This window comes from Triticum aestivum, chromosome 5B (genome assembly GCF_018294505.1).
Source record: "Triticum aestivum cultivar Chinese Spring chromosome 5B, IWGSC CS RefSeq v2.1, whole genome shotgun sequence".
In the NCBI taxonomy this organism is placed as follows: domain Eukaryota; kingdom Viridiplantae; phylum Streptophyta; class Magnoliopsida; order Poales; family Poaceae; genus Triticum; species Triticum aestivum.
The window spans coordinates 570,738,174-570,755,528 of NC_057807.1; positions in this window are offsets into that span (position 1 = coordinate 570,738,174).

Genomic DNA, 17,355 nt, shown 5'->3' on the forward strand with positions numbered 1-17,355 from the left:
AACCTGGGTATGTCCGGCGTCCCGCGCCCGCACATGCCAACCTCGCCTATGGAGCCCACCAGCTCCCTCGAGCCTCCTCCTCTCTTTAGCCATCCTTGGCATCTGTCGTGCGCCCACCGCGACAAAATGGGCTATAAATTTTTAAAAGACAAAAAACAGTGAATTAGTTTCAAATTTTTTTCATTACAAGATTTTAAATTCCATTGATTTTTATGAGTGGACAATTATTTGGATTTTATATTTATAGAAATTATTTTTTCAAAATAGTTTGAATGTGAATCAATATTTCGGGATTAAAAACAGTTGATCGGACCGAAATATGCAAAATTTCATATAATTTTTAACCATGGCCACAATATGGGGTGTAATGCTAACAAAAAGAAGATGGGCTCCAAAAAAATTCTTAAGAATTATCAAATGGGCTGTACATTATTAGAAATAATGGCCGATGGGCTATATGCTGTTTTCCACAGATTTGAGGCTGACTTTTGCGCCTACTACAGGTGGACCCGTATGCTTTGCTAAAAAAAGGTTGACGCACATGTAACACCGTGTCAACTTAGTCAACACATGAGAGTAGTGACTGTTGGATGTTCATCCAATGGCCGTTGTGCTTCTTCAATCTTTGCTCTTCCTGCTCCAGCCGCTCAAACAAGCGTCGGCGAGACTGCCTGCTCCCTCCTCCCGCGTCCGGCTATGCTACCGCGCAAGCCTCACCGCCCCACCGTACTTCCATCATTGGCCTAGCCATCCCTCTACTCACCCACACCTACTATTATTCTCCGAGATGGCAGACGAACCAGTAAACCCTCATACTCCCCTCCACGTAGGAATCAACTGACGAGTCTTCCCTGGCTCCATGTCGTTCCCTTCCTAGGCCTCGCCGTCGTCCACCTCCCTGGTGCTCTCGGCGTGCCCTGGTCAACATGGTCAATGAACGACATCCATCTGAAGTGGACTATACCTAGAGAGGCTAACAGCTGGGTCCACGGCCGCATGCAAGGAAATGCCTCCTTATTACATGCAAAATAATGATGCCTCCACCTGACAGCTAGGACCCACCGGAAGGGCCTCTGTATTTCGTGAAAAAATGTCCCCCCCCGCTGACAGGTCGGACCCACCAGCTATATCTTCGCATGCAAGGAAGTGCCTCCTTATTATGCACAAAAAATGAATACCCCCTGCTAGCTGGGACCCACCATAGTGGGAGGCTGACTTGTGGGCCAACTAAGTTGATGGGGAAGGAGGGCTTTGTCAACTTAGTCAATATGAATGATTCTAGCTCCAGTGACCGTATGATGTCCATCCAAGGAATGTAGTGCTTCTTCAACCTCTGGTCTTCTTGCTCCAGCCGCCCAGACCAGCGCAGGTCGTGCCGCATGCTCCTGCCTCCCATGGCCGACTGTGATGCCACGGAGGCCTCACCGCCCCCTACTACTCCCACCGCTGACCAGGCCATCCCTATACTCGCCCACACCCCCTGTTATTCTATGGCAACGGCAGCCTCACACCGCAGCCGAACAAGTGAACCCACGTACTTCTCTCTGCGTGGGCATCCACTACCATGTTTTCCCCGGCCCCGCGTCGTCCCCTTCCTAGGCCTCGCCGTTGTCCACCGCCCTGGTGCTCTCGGCGTGGCATGGTCAGTGTGGATTAGGAACGACTTCCATCAGAAGAGTACTGTATGTGGAGAGGCTAATAGCTGGGCCCACAGTAGCCACAAGGAATTGGCTCCTTATTATGTGCGAAATAATTATTCCTCCAGCTGGCAGCAGGGATCCACCGGATGGTCCATCGTATTTCGCGAAAAAAATGTTGTCCCCCTAATTGCTGGGACCGACCAGCTACATCTTTGCATGCAAGGAAGTGCGTCCATATTATGGGCAAAAAAATGATATGCCCCCCTGACTGCTGGGACCCACCAGCTACATCTTCACACGCAAGGAAGTGCCTGACAGCCGGGACCCACCTGGTCGAAGCGTACATAGCGTTCTTATTCTGGTCGCGAATGTGTATGTACATACTGGTCAATGTAGAGGCACGCACATGTTGCAGTAGAGGCGCGCAAGTGCCGTAGTAGAGGCACGCACGTAGCATGTACACGTACGTACATCGGCCAGCATGCAAGAAAGTAAATACGGCCACGTACGTACATACGGTCGGGGTCTCGAACGCCTACTCGCGCATACGTACAGCCAGGGCTCATGTACATGGCTGGGTTGGAACGGAGAAACTGCGTCATCGTTGTGTTCATGGGGAGCCAACCAGCTGGGTCTGAACGGAATGCGTCGTCGTGTTCATCGGGAGGGCTTGGACGAAACAACTGATGGAAAAGAGGCCTAGCGTACCGCAGAACGGAGGAAATGGCCTTGTGTTTGACTGGCCACGGTCAAAATGGGATCCTTTTCATCGGGAGGGGTCTGGCGTACCGCAAAATAGAGGAAACGGACTTCTATTGGACCTCCTACGGTCGAAACAGGGTCCTGTTGATCGGGAGGGTGTGGCGTATTGCAAAACGGAGGAAATGGATTTGTGTTGTAGTGCTACGGTCGAAACGAGGGTCCATTTCATAGGGAGGGGTGTGGCGTACCACAAAACGAGACTCCACGGGGTACTGTTCATCTCCACCGTCGGCCTTCTCCAGCCTCCACTAGCTACTATTCATCCACCATCGACCTCCTCCAGCCTCCACCTGTGACTGTTCATCCACGGGCTCATGTTCATCCCGCCTCCACCATGCGCTCCTCCATCGGCTACTGTTCAACCAGACCTCTCCAGAGGTTCCTTTTAAACCACCCCTCCATGGGCTACTGTTCAACCAACCCTCCACCGGCTACTGTTCAACCAGCCCTCCACGGGGTCGTCCTGTTCATCCAGCCCTCCACGGGGTCCTGTCCATCTAGCCCCAACCAGCTCGATCGGGGTCATGTTCATCCAGAGGCAACACCACGGGGTCCTGTTCATCCACCCCCACCGAGAACTGTTCCTCCACCCCCAGCAATGCTCACTGTTCATCCAAAGGTAGCATCGACCGGCTTCAGTTAGCAGCAGCAGGGAAGGAATCGCTCGATCGGGTTCAGTTAACAGCCATCAATCGATCACTCGGGTTCAGTAATGCGTAGCCTGCAATGCAATCTCTCGGGTTCAGTAGGCGGTGAACGCCTCGCTTGGGTTCATTTAGAGCCCAACGCCTCGCACCCATGCGCGTGCGTGTACAAGAGAAATGCGCAAACCTTCGTGCATCGCTCGGCCCCGACCACTCACCGTAACCGGGAACACCCCGATATTTTCCTTTCCCTTGATTCTACCATGGTTTTTTTCATCATGGACGGCCCAAAGAATGTCATGCAGCTGCGTCTCCGGCCCGCCCAGGATGAAAATCCCATTTTCTGTCATGATTTTTTGTCATAGAAGTGGGAGCCCACCACATCTATGATGATACCGGGTTTTGTCACAATTAGTGTCATAGAAGTATCATAAGTATGACAAATTTTTTTTGTTCAGCCCAAAATGTCACGGATGTGTCTTTTTTTGTAGCAACGACACCTTCATGTTTTGCAGACGTTCAGCTCGGTGTCGTCCTCGCCATCTTGATCCAGCAAGCGGGACGAGGTAGTAGATGAGTTCCGTCAGCGTAACAGCGTGGTGATGGTGGTGGTGAAGCAATCCGCAGGGCTTCGCCTAAGCACTTCGATGATCTAGAGCCAAGGAGTAAACTAGAGGCGGAGGGGTGCCAACACATGGCGTGGAAATAATCTGTGTCTTGTGTGGCACCCTTCCCCACATAATATAGGTGTCGGCGGGAAGGAGACAGTCCTAGGGCGCCTCCAAGAAGGGATGGCGGCCTTCTAGGGTTTTCCTAGTGGTGCCCCCCTTCCATAATTGCTCAAGGGAGAAGCAAAGGGGGAGGTGTCGGTGTCAAAACCGGCAGATCTCGGGTAGGGGGTCCCAAACTATGCGTCTAAGGTTGATGGTAACAGGAGGCGGGGGACACGATGTTTACCCAGGTTCGGGCCCTCTCTATGGAGGTAATACCCTACTTCCTTATTGGTTGATCTTGATGAATATGAGTATTACAAGAGTTGATCTACTGCGAGATCGTAATGGCTAAAACCCTAGAAGTCTAGCCTGTATGATTTTGATTCCCCCTACGTACTAATCCCTCCAGTTTATATAGACACCAGAGGTGACTAGGGTTATACAAAGTAGGTTACAAAGAAAGGAATCTTCATATTCGGGCACCAACCTTGTCTTCCACGCCAAGGAGAGTCCCATCCGGACATGGGTGAGAGTCTTCGGTCTTGTATCTTCATAGCCCATTAGTCCGGCCCACGTTACATAGTCCGGCTGTCCGAGGACCCCTTAATCCGGGACTCCCTCAGTAGCCCCTGAACCAGGCTTCAATGACGAGGTGTCCGACGCGCAGATTGTCTTCGGCATTGCAAGGCGGGTTCCTTCTCCGAATACTCCAAAATTGTCTTTGAACACAAGAATCGTGTCCGGCTCTGCAAAACAAATTCGACACACAACCGTAGAGAGTGTAATATTTCACGAGTCTAATCCTCTAACAACTTTTCATAGTGTGACACCACGTCACCGCCTGGCCATTATTTCATTGGCACATCTTATCAAAGCAGAGATCGTGTCCCATTATTTCGGGATTCTCATCAATACGGGCGTGGGTAATCCCACTGTATCATCTGCATGGCCCTTGGGAATAGGTGAGTTTTTAGGGCGAGTGGGGAGGCCCTTGATATTCACTGCCTTTATAAAGAGATAAGGATTCACCCCTTTCACCCATGCCTTCTCTCTCTGCCTTTGCCATTCTCGAGCTCCAGTGCCCAAGTTCTCATCTTTTCTGCCCCCAGAAAGCACTCTAACCATGTCCGGATCCGGAGTGCAGGGCAAGTGGATGGCCTCCTCTGTCAAGGAGAAGGACATTACAAAGCTCCGGGAGGCTGGTTATTTTGCCAAGGAAATCGCCCACCGGCTAATAGCCAAGGGACAGATCGTCCCTACAATGGAGCCCCATGAGAGGGTTGTTTCCATCCCCCACTTCGTCCGCGGGTTGGGATTTCCTCTCCACCCGTTCGTCCGCGGACTCATGTTCTACTACGGGCTGGATTTCCTCGATCTGGCCCCCAACTCCTTCCTCAACTTCTCAGCATTTATTATCGTATGCGAGGCCTTCCTCCGCATCCCACCCCGCTTTGGATTATGGTTAAAGATCTTCAATGTGAAGCCGAAGGTCATGGACAGACAGCACGCGGCGTGCGGAGGCGCCATGGTGAGCAAGATGCCCAACGTCACATGGCCAATAGGTACCTTTGTCGAGACAGTCAAAGGGTGGCAACGGCAGTGGTTCTATGTCACAGAGCCGTGTGACACTACCTAGGTTGCGGCTCCAGAATTCTAGTCTGGCGCCCTGATGCGGCTCACCTCCTGGCTAGAGAAGGGTCTGGACTGGTCTTCGTCGAACGAGCTGACAGTGCTTCGGACGCACATCAGGAGCATGATAGATAATAATATCAAGCTTGTCAATGTGATCCAGGTGATGCTTGTTCGCTGGATCCTTCCATGTCAAAGCCGGACTTGCCATTTGTGGGAGTACAATCCGGCCAAGCACCAGACCTTGCTGCAGTCCTTTGGCACTATGCACGAAGACATCTGGAAGGTGCTTTTCGAATCTAACAAGACGTGGCCGGATACGGCCGAGGACCATGGGCACGACTTGGCCCATACCGCTAGTCCGGTAAGTTTTTTCATGTTTTCAAGGTGTGTCCTTTACTTGCATACTCGAGGAAGACGCCTAAGCCTCCCTACTGATTCTCTCAGGGCTAGACAAAGAAGGCGGAGCGGATTCATTGTCCGGCTCTACTGCCCGAAGACCCAGCAATTCCTCTTCTGACGAAGATGCTGGTTCCGGCGCCCTATCAAGCATTGGAGAAGAAGGCCAAGAAGAAGGCCAAGGGGACCAGAAGTGACCCCCATCATAAGGGCACTTCGGATATGATGTCCGGAGACGCCAAGACCCATTCCTCCACCGCCGAGGATGACGATGAAGAGGAGGAGGAAGAAGAAAGCCATTCCCCCTGAGGGGAGGAAGAAAAGGATGCCCCCTACACGTTTGGAGGCCGAAGCGTCCAAGAAGGGGAAGGCTTCCCTCCCGGACAACTCCACAGCGGACACCGACATCAGCTCAGAATGGCGCCCCAGGGAAAAGCCCCTGGCCAGAACGTAAGTACTCGAAGATGCACTCATATGTTCGGCCCTTTTCCTTCATAGTTTTAACATGTCAAATCATGTGCTGCAGCCCGGCTCGGTCCACCCTCGAGTGAACCTCATCTTCGGGGGATTCGCTAGACCTGAAGGCAATGGACATCGGGTCCCTTCTGGCGGCCTCCTCTCCCAAGGTCATGGATGACACCGAGGTGTTGTCCCGAAGGATCCCAGGCTAGGGAGAGACTCAGGAGGCCGTCAGGGCGGTGCCGGAGGGTGAAACCTCAGTCGCCGGACACATGGGGGAGAAAATCCCCATGGAGACTGGCGATGGGGGCCACACTCAGTTCAGCCCCCAGCCGAATACGGTCACAGAGACCTATGCGGCTCTGGATCCCGGCAAGCAGCCTCCTTCAAAAGGAGGAGGTGCACCAATTCCGCTGGTGACCTCTGTCCAGCCAGAGGCGTCGGACGCTCTAATGGAAGCGCTGCGAAGTGCTTCCATTGTTAAGGAACACCGTACCCTTATGAGTACGGTGGTTGAGAGGATTCAGTCCATGAAAAGTGAACTGACCGAAGCCTGCACAAGCCTTCTAAGAGGCTTTGAGGTAAGCAACACAATTTATGTAAAAAGAATGTCACAGTATAGACAGTAGCCCCTGAGACACTGTCCGGTGTTCCAAAAGAAAAGCCAGACAGAGGATCAAACAAGTTTCGCAGGAGATTTACCAGATGAGTCAATGTGAATAAGAAAGCGTCGTTACTGGTTGCGACCTCTCATACTGCTGAGGTTTTCGGACTGAAGTAGAGTCTAGAGCGGGCCGAGGAAGAGCTCGGCTGCGTGAAAAAGCAGCTAGAGGATAAACAAGGTATGCAATGACCTTCTGTATATTCAGGAAGGACGAATGATTTGTGCTGACTAAAATTCCATGATATTTATTAGGAGCGGTGACCAAGGTGGAGACCCTCAAGAAGGCGTTGGCCGAAGCCGAGGAGAGAGCAGCCAAGGAACAAGCCGCCCGGGAAAACCATGAGGGCAGGGTCAGTGAGGTCCAATAGGAGCTCCAGGACGCCGTGAAGTGATGCGAGTCCTTGGAGCGCAACATTGCGGATCAAGAGTCCGAACTTGCCAAGGCCCGCCAAAGCGCACATGATGCCTGGCTTGAAGCCCAAGGTGCCCTCCAGGAAGTCTGGGAGGCCAGAAAAATCGCGGCGGGTAAGACCTTTATTATGTAGAGCAAATATGTGAAGAAAAGGTTCCTCTTACTGACCCGGATTTCGAGTTCTCCAGGGGCGTTTGCGGGTCTGCCGCACAGCATTTCAGACGATGCAGAGTTCTTCCGAGCCGAAGAGGGGAGCTCCATAGAGAATCTGCTTTGGTCGCAATACCTTGCGCCAGAACATCCGGTGCCCTTTAGCGATCACCTAAAACAGCAGGTCGAATTGCATAGGGTGGACGAACTAGCCATGAAGGATTTAATAATCCGGCTATGGCCTGCTGAAGCCATACCTAGCAGCTACTTCGGGCTTGTGAAGCGGCTGGTCAATGCCTTCCCTCGGTTTGATGCCATCAAGCGTTCGGTCTGCATTGAAGGTGCGCGAATGGCCTTCGCCCGAGTCAAGATATAGTGGGCGAAGATGGATGCCATGAAGCTTGCGACCGAGGGACCGCCCGCGGGCAAGGAGCACCGCACGCCCGAGTGGTATTTTGAAGATGTCCTGAAGGGATCCTGCATTGTAGAGGGGCAGTGTTCAAAAGACATTATCTTTGAATGAAGTCATTCATATTGTCCCTTCCTATATTATGAAACAGAACTGTTATGTAATATAATGCTAGTTATTTAAATTTTTACCTCTTGTGTGGCCGTTTGGTTAAATCTGAGAGTTGGCCAGTCGTCGGTCTCAGCCCCAATGTTGGTAGTACGGGGGTCTTCGGGATGAATCTAAACACTTTTTATCCAAAGGTTTGGTCCTTGAAGGAGGTGTTTAGCGCAATAAACCAGGCAATCAGACTATGTGGCTTTATCACCTCACTTAGCCATAGGAATTTGACAAATAAAAATATAGGCGCAGCCCCTAGTATTCATAAGTCTGAACTTGAGGTACTATACACACCTGATCGGATAAAAACTGATTCATCGCATAATGCGGAAAAAATCGCAAAAGATTTGTAACCACTCGAACAGCTGACCGGCTCATGCCGCATCATGACAGTCAGTTTTCGGCTTTCTCTACTGAGGTGCTCATCCTGATAAACCAGGACACAATCGCAGTAGTTCTCCCTTTACTACCCTAGACGATATAGCGGAATGTAAGGTAGTAAGCACAGGAGCCGGGCAACCCAACTATTGACCAAAGACATGATTCGGAGCCGATGCATATAATGCTAAAGTTCGGGGTGCCAAACTATACTGTAAAAAAGTGTACGGACTTTGTTGTCGTTTTATGGGGTGTAATGAAGCCCCTGGCGAATTAAGGGGTACCAGAGTGTACGGGCGCAATTGATAAGAATATCGAAAGAAAAATGAAGTAATAGGCTAATGCCACAGAAATTGGGCCGCAAACTATTTTCCATTATAATTTGATTAATGCGTCAAAGCATATCTGTACAAGTAGTGCGATAAGAAATAGGGCTATTTTAACATGCCACGACCAAGGGAGAGCTGCGTGCGGGTTCTTAAAACAGGCATAATGATCGTTTAAAGAGACCACCTGGAAATTCCCTTATACGTCAATGCTTATTACCATCTTGGTGTATCTGTCCCTTGATAGGTCCGACAATCAGGCCGCCAGGAAAGACCTGGGAAAAAGAAACCTGAAAAAAAGAAAAAGTGAAAGTACGCGGGTAAATGGGAGGTTTAGCCATATTATGGACCACGATCTAGCTGTGCCTCTATCTATGTCCATGGTATTTTGAGTGCGTAGTTATGTACGCGCGGTACGAGTGCTGCCATTTGGTCGGGACTGGGATGGAGGCCAAATTGCTAGTCGAGCTCTTGACGAGGTGGCCTGTCCTACTGCAGGTTAGTTCAGACTCGTTTGACAATGTCCTGGAGCCTGGCCGCCGAATAAAGGTTCTGCCTGGAAAGGCCGCTCTGTGTTTCTGCTGTGAGGGCAGTGGTGTGCTCCTTGGTACGAAGGGAGCGTTCCGTGTATCCATTGACTGTTATAACACCGCGCGGTCCGGGCATTTTGAGCTTGAGATAAGCGTAGTGTGGCATCGCATTGAATCGAGCGAATGCGGTTCGTCTAAGCAGTGCGTGATAGCCACTTCAGAAGGGGACGATATTGAAGGTCAACTCTTCGCCTTGGAAGTTGTCCGGGGATCCGAAGACGACCTCCAATGTGATTGAGCCCGTACACTGGGCCTCTACACCTGGTGTGACTCCTTTAAAGGTGGTTTTTGTGGGCTTGATCCTTGAGGGATCAATACCCATTTTGCGCACTGTATCCTGATAGACCAGGTCTAGGCTGCTGCCACCATCCATGAGGACTCGTGTAAGGTGGAATCCATCAATGATTGGGTCGAGGACCAGTGCGGCTGAACCGCCATGACGGATACTGGTCAGATGGTCCCTGCGATCGAATGTGATTGGGCAGGACGACCATGGGTTGAACTTTGGGGCGACTGTCTCCATCGCATAGACGTCCTTGAGCGAGCCCTTGCGCTCCCTCATGGGGATATGGGTAGCGTATATCATGTTCATCGTTTTAACTTGGGGATGAAACTTCTTCTATCCTCCCGTGTTCGGTGGCCGGGGCTCCTCATGATCGTCGTCGCTTTGCGATCCCTTCTCCTTGTTCTTGGCATTTAACTTGTCGGCCTGTTTAAAAAGCCAACATTCTCTGTTGGTATGATTGGCGGGTTTATCAAGAGTGCCGTGGATTTGACATGGACGATCGAGTATGTGGTCCAAGCTGGATGAGCCCAGACTGTTTCTTTTATATGGCTTCTTTCGCTGATTAGACTTAGAGCCACTTAATCTAGCATTGACTGCCATGTCCTCGGTGTTGTCACCGTTGCTTCGACGCTTGTGTCTATTGCGTTGGGGCTTGCCGTTGCTATTTCTGGTTTCAGAAGTGCCAGGTTCGTTAGTATTGTTATTGCTATGGACTAGCCAGCTATCCTCGCCCGCACAGAAGCGGGTCATATGCGTCGTGAGGGCTGCCATGGACTTCGGCTTTTCTTGGCTGAGGTGTCAGGCGAGCCATTCATCATGGATGCTATGTTTAAAGGCCGCTAGGGCTTCGGCATCTGGACAGTCGATGATCTGGTTCTTTTTAGTTAAGAACCTAGTCCAAAATTTCCTGGCTGGCTCTCCGGGCCGTTGAACTATGTGATTTAAGTCGTCGACATCCAAAAGTCGGACATATGTTCCCTGGAAGTTGTCGAGGAAGGCGTTTTCCAAGTCTTCCCAGTTGCCAATTGAGTTTTTGGGAAAACTATTTAACCAGTGCCGAGCAGGTCCCTTGAGTTTTAGCGGGAGGTATTTGATGGCGTGAAGATCGTCACTGCGGGCCATACGAATATGGAGGAGAAAATCCTCAATCCATACCGCAGGGTCTGTTGTCCCATCGTATGATTCGATGTTCACGGGTTTAAACCCTTCTGGGAATTGATGTTCCATTACTTCATTAGTGAAGCAAAGGGGGTGTGCGGCGCCTCTATATCAGGCCAAGTCGCGACGTAGCTCGGACGGAGTTCGTCTGCAGTTTTTGGCCTGAGCGTGGTTATGTTTGTCATGTCCGGACGGATGGCCCCGCGATCCATAGATCAATCTGGTCTGACTTGCTCTGTTTACTAGGTCATGCCGCAGGTCATATGTGTATCCCCGAGTTGTTGTGTCTCTGTTTTTACGGCGAGGTAGTGCAGGTGTTTGGCTTGAGTTGCCGCTTTGTCCCGGCCACGTGGTGGTTGGTCAGCCGCATTACGTGCTGGTAGTACGGGCTCTAGTGCCTCGTCATCGAATTGGGGTAACAATTTGCGTTTCGGGTAACTTTTGGTTGGTCGCTCGAGGTCGTATTCTTCGGCTGCTAGGACATCAGTCCATCTATCGTTGAGCAGATCTTGATTAGCTTGAAGCTGCTGCTGCTTCTTTTTCAGGCTCCTTGCAGTAGCTATTAGCTGGGCTTAAAGCGCTCCTGCATGAGAGGTTCCTCAGGCATGATAAAATCCTCGTTGTCGAGGCTCACCTCGTCCTCGGAGAGCGGAAGGTAGTTACTGTCCTCCGAGTCTTTGTTCATGGCCTGTTCCTCAGGGCTAACTCGCCCATCTTCCTGTTTGTCCTGTTCGGAGGTTGGCTTAACGGGGTCTTCATTATCTTCGGCATCATCGAGAGTATTGTTTTCTTCTGTGCCGGTATTGTTGTCTTTTCCACGGCGTGGCTTAGAGTGGTGCCGCTGGTGTTGGCGCTTCGGGTGTATCTCAGGGGGCTTATCCTTGACTGGATCCTCTTCATTGTCGCCATTGTTCTCTTTGGGTGTATCCACCATGTATACGTCATACGAAGAGGTGACTACTGGCGCCCTGTAAGCGACGGTTTTTGTGCCTGCTCCTCTCCGACATCATCGTCCATACCGTCGATGTCTTTGGAGACGTAATCGAGCATGTCAGTTAAGTGTTTGACAGTGGCTATGAAGTGGGTGGTGGATGGGAAGCGGAATTCTTCATCATCATCCTTCAATCCAAACTGGATATAGTTCGGCTGAGAGTCCCCTGATAAGGAGAGGGATTTTAATGAGTTTAACACATCACCTAAAGGTGAGTGCCGGAAGATGTTCGCGGAACTGAATTCAATGATCGGCGCCTGATCAGGTTTGATGGGAGCAGATGCATGCAGTTCGGAACCTATGGCCGGAGATGAATCCGAGGTTCTAGTGACATAGGCCCCGTTCGAGGTTGGATCTGTGTGTGGCTCTAATGCCGCTGAGTCTGCGGCTTCCGCTGTGGGATTGAGCTTCCTGTCCTTGAATGACCTAATCTGCTCTGGATCTAGGGCGAGAGCAGTTGCAGGCGCTATCTCTCATGCACGGTTCAATGACAGATTTAGGTCAAGTTCATTGTGGTGGTAGGGAGCGGCTGCCATGGGCTCGAATCCGTCGAAGATCAAGTCTCCGCGGATATCAGCAATGTAATTCAAGCTTCCAAACCTGACCTAATGGCCAGGGGCGTAGCTGTCGATCTGCTCTAGATGGCCAAGTGAGTTGGCCCGCAGTGCGAACCCACCGAATACGAAGATATGTCCGGGGAGGAAACCTCCCCCTGCACTGCATTGTTGTAGATGATTGATGGAGCTATCAAACCTTTTGGTGACGACGCAGCGGAACTCTCAATGAAAGCACCAATGTCTATGTCAAAACTGGCGGATCTCGCGTAGGGGGTCCCGAACTGTGTGTCTAAGGTTGATGGTAATAGGAGGTGGGGGACACGATGTTTATCCAGGTTCGATCCCTCTCTATGGAGGTAATACCCTACTTCCTGCTTGATTGATCTTGATGAATATGAGTATTACAAGAGTTGATCTACCGCGAGATCGTAATGGCTAAAACCTTAGAAGTCTAGCCTGTATGATTATGATTGCCCCTATGGACTAAGCCCTCCAGTTTATATAGACATCAGAGGGGACTAGGGTTATACAAAGTCGGTTACAGAGAAAGGAATCTTCGTATCCGGGCACCAAGCTTTCCTTCCACACCAAGGAGAGTCCCATCCGGACACGGGTGAGAGTCTTCAGTCTTGTATCTTCACAGCCCATCAGTCCGGCCCATGTTACATAGTCCGGCTGTCCGAGGACCCCTTAATCTACGACTCCCTCGGGAGGCACCCCTATCTTTCCTCTCTCCCTTCCGGAGATATGGTAGGAGGAGCTGGCTGAGGGAGTCCTGGATTAGGGGGTCCTCGCACAGCCGGACTATATGCTTATGCCGGACTGTTGGACTATGAAGATACAAGATTGAAGACTTCGTCCCGTGTCTGGGTGGGACTCTCCTTTGCATGGAAGGCAAGCTTGGCAGTTCAAATATGTAGATTCCTTTCTCTGTAACCGACTCTGTGTAACCCTAGCCCCCTCTGGTGTCTATATAAACCGGAGGGTTTAGTCCGTAGAACAACAACAATCATAATCATAGGCTAGCTTCTATGGTTTAGCCTCTACGATCTCGTGGTAGATCAACTCTTGTAATACTCATATCATCAAGATCAATCAAGGAGGAAGTAGGGTATTACCTCCATAGAGAGGGCCCGAACCTAGGTAAACATCGTATCCCCCACCTCCTGCTACCATTAGCCTTAGACGCATAATTCGGGACCCCCTACCCGAGATCCGCCAGTTTTGACACCGACATTGGTGCTTTCATTGAGAGTTCCACTATGTCGTCACCATAAGGCTTGATGGCTCCTTCAATCATCTACAACGACGCGGTCCAGGGTGAGGTTTTCCTCCTCGGACAGATCTTGGTATTCAATGGTTTCACACTGCAGGCCAACTCGCTTGGTCATCTAGAGCAGATCGATAGCTACGCCCCTGGCCATCAAGTCAGGTTTGGAAGCCTGAACTATACTGCCGACATCCGCGGAGACTTGATCTTCAACGCATTCGAGCCCATGACAGGTGCACCCTACAGCCATGATGAGCATGACCAAGATCTGCCATCAGATGGTGTTCAGGAGATCTCACCTGTAGCCGCCCTGGCCTTAGATCCAGTGCAAGTCATGCCATCCGAGGACGGGAGGATGGACCCCGCCACGGAAGCCGCACAGCCAACGGCGATAGAGCCAAACACAGATTTCACTTCCAATGAGGTTTGTGTCATCGGACCCTCGGACTCGTCTCCGGCCGTAGGCTCCGAACCGCGCATATCCGCGCCCATCGGACCTGACTGGGCGCCGATCTTGGAGTTTAGCTCCACGGACATCTTTCAACACTCGCCCTTGGGCGACGTGCTAAACTCATTAAAATCTTTCTCCTTGTTAGGAGACTCTTGGCCGAACTATGTCCGGCTTGAGTGGGATGCAGACGAAGGAATTCGTTATCCACCCACCACCCATTTAATAGCCACTGTCGATGACTTAACCGACATGCTTGATTTCGACTCCGAAGACATCGACGTATGGACGACGCTGCCGGAGAAGAACACGAACCACCACCCACAGGGTGCTGGACAGCCACCTCATCGTATGGCATATATATGGTGGACACACCCAAAGAGAACAATGGCGAGGATCAAAAGGATGCAACGGAGGATAATCCTCCTAAGAAGCAGCCAACGCGCTGACGTCAGCGGCGCCGCTCTAAACCCCGCTATAGCAAAAACAACGATACCGACACAAGAAAGAATAACACCCCAGACGACGCCGAAGACAACGAAGACCCTGTAGACCCAACGATGGAGCAGGACGAGCAAGGAGACAGCAAACACAGTTCGGGGTCGCTGTTCGATCATAGTGATGCCGAAGACAAAACTTATAAACCTGTCTCCGGGGAGGACAACAGTCCGGACGACGATGCATACATCATCCCAGAAAAACACTTGGAACAAGAGCACCTCCACAAGAGACTTATTGCCACCACGAGGATCTTGAAGAAGCAGAAGCAACGGCTTAAAGCCGTGCAAGATACGCTCAACCACAGATGGAACGAAGTGCTCGACACTGAGGATAGATACGGCGATGATCACCAAACAAAGAGTTATCCAAAACGTAAGCTACTACCCGAATTCGATGACGAGGGTATCGTGCCTATCTCGCTGAATAACAATACAACCGATCTGTCAGACCGACCACCTCGTGGCCGAGACAGAGCGGCTAATAACGCCACACATAAATTGGCACCCCCTCCCCATAAAGGAAGGGAGGTCGCAGCCAAGTACCAGAAGCACGATCTACTTGAGCACCTGGACAAAAGAGCTGGCATGACCAGGTCCATCTACGGACCTAGGAAACATGTTCCTATGTCGGATCACAGCCACAAAACCGACTATACTTATCGACTACCAGTTCGGAATCAACACTGAACACTACAGTCGTCGGACCCATGCCGCGACACAGCCAAGTACAGGGGTGTCGGATACCCCCTGTGCTTCACCAATGAGGTGCTGGATCATGATTTTCTAGAGGGGTTTAAACCCGTAAACATCGAGGCATACGACGGAATGACAGACCCTGGGGTCTAGATTGAGGACTTTATTCTTCACATCCATATGGCTCGCGGAGACGATCTCCATGCCATCAAATACCTAGCCCTCAAGTTGAAAGGACCAGCTCGACACTGGTTGCAAAGCCTCCCCAAAAATTCCATTGGAAGCTGGGAGGAACTCGAGGACGCTTTCAGGGCTAATTTTCGAGGGACCTATGTCCGGCCTCCGGATGCAGACGATTTAAGTCACATAACCCAACAACCCGGAGAGTCAGCTTGTATGCTTTGGAACAGATTTCTCACCAAGAAGAATCAAATCGTCGACTGTCCGGATGCCGAAGCACTAGCAGCTTTCAAACACAGGGTCCAGGACGAGTGGCTTGCCACACACCTCGGTCAGGAAAAGCCATGGACAATGGCAATCCTAACAACTCTTATGACCCGCTTTTGCGCGGGCGAGGACAGTTGGTTGGCCCGCAGCAGCACCAGTGATCCAGGCACATCCAAAATCGAGGATGGCAATGGAAAACCACGACGCAATAAAACAAACGTCGAAATAATGAAGATAGACCAGACAATACAGCGGTAAACGCTGGATTCAGGTGCTCTAGACCTGGTCAATGGAAAAAGCAATTTAAAGGCAGCAGAGATGGTCCGTCCAGCCTAAATAAAATCCTAGATAGGCCCTGCCAGATTCACGGCACCCCCGATAAACCTGCAAACCACATCAATAGAGAATGATGGGTTTTCAAGCAGGCTAGCAAGCTCAACACCGAACACAAAGGGAAGGGGCCACCAAGTGAAGACGAGGACGAATCTCGCCAGCCAAACACTGGGGGACAAATTTTTTTTCCACCGAAGGTCAAAACAGTGAACATGATTTATGTCACCCACGTCCCAAAGAGGGAGCACAAATGCGCACTCCGAGACGTATATGCTGTAGATCCCGTCGCCCCCAAATTCAACCCATGGTCAGCCTGCCCGATCACTTTCGATCGGAGGGATCATCCGACTAGTATCCGTCATGGGGGTTCGGCTGCCTTGGTGCTTGAACCAATAATCGACGGATACCACCTTATCCAGTCCTCATGGACGACGGCAGTAGTCTTAATCTGATATATCAAGACATTATCTGCAGTACTACCTTTAAAGGAGTAATACCAGGCGTAGAGGCCCGCTGCACGGGCTTTTTAACTTTGGAGGTTGTATTCGGTTCCCCCTTTAACTTTCAAGGCCCGTTGCCACCACCATTTTATGAAGTGCTTTCGTCTTGCTTTATTTCCCATGAATTGTGTTTTTGCAGTTACACATAAATCTCACACCGCTAACATTGCTTCATCCCAGTGGAACTGCACAAATTTGATTGCACATTTATTGACCATGTGCTACTCTCATGACGGTAATACTAATGCTATTGTTCTGCATGTTAATCTAGTGGCGGTGTTGATGTGATGTGATGCTACTTACTTAAGGGCAATTTCGTACTGTCAATCTTGTGCCAATTATAACACAATAGATGTTGCTATTAATCATACGCCATGGCAAATATCTGTCACTGTTTAAATAACCATATTTCGTATTTGCGCAAACAAGGATGTCTGTCTCCATATCGTTTCTTGTCTGCGCAATAAAAGTACACACCTTAGTTTTAGTACAATTGCACAAAATGAGATGGCTATTCCTGGCTGTCGTCCTCTAACCACCAGTGTTCCAGGTATTCCTACATTTGTAGTAACTAGGTAGAATGACCAACACAACCTAAAAGAAGCTGGTTCGTACGTTTTACTTCCTTATTGCAGTGCAGGGATGAGCAAAAACAACTGCATCCTAGTCCAGAATGCACTTTCTACCAGTTCATGCATGGACCGAGCACTAGCTGGCACGGCTGCACAACGGTTTTTTGGAGAGGTGCGTGGACAAGAGACATTGTGGTCTGCTTATTTCTGCATATAGCAGTGCTTAAATTTAGTGGGATGCACAAGAATTTCAGCTGGTCGGTACA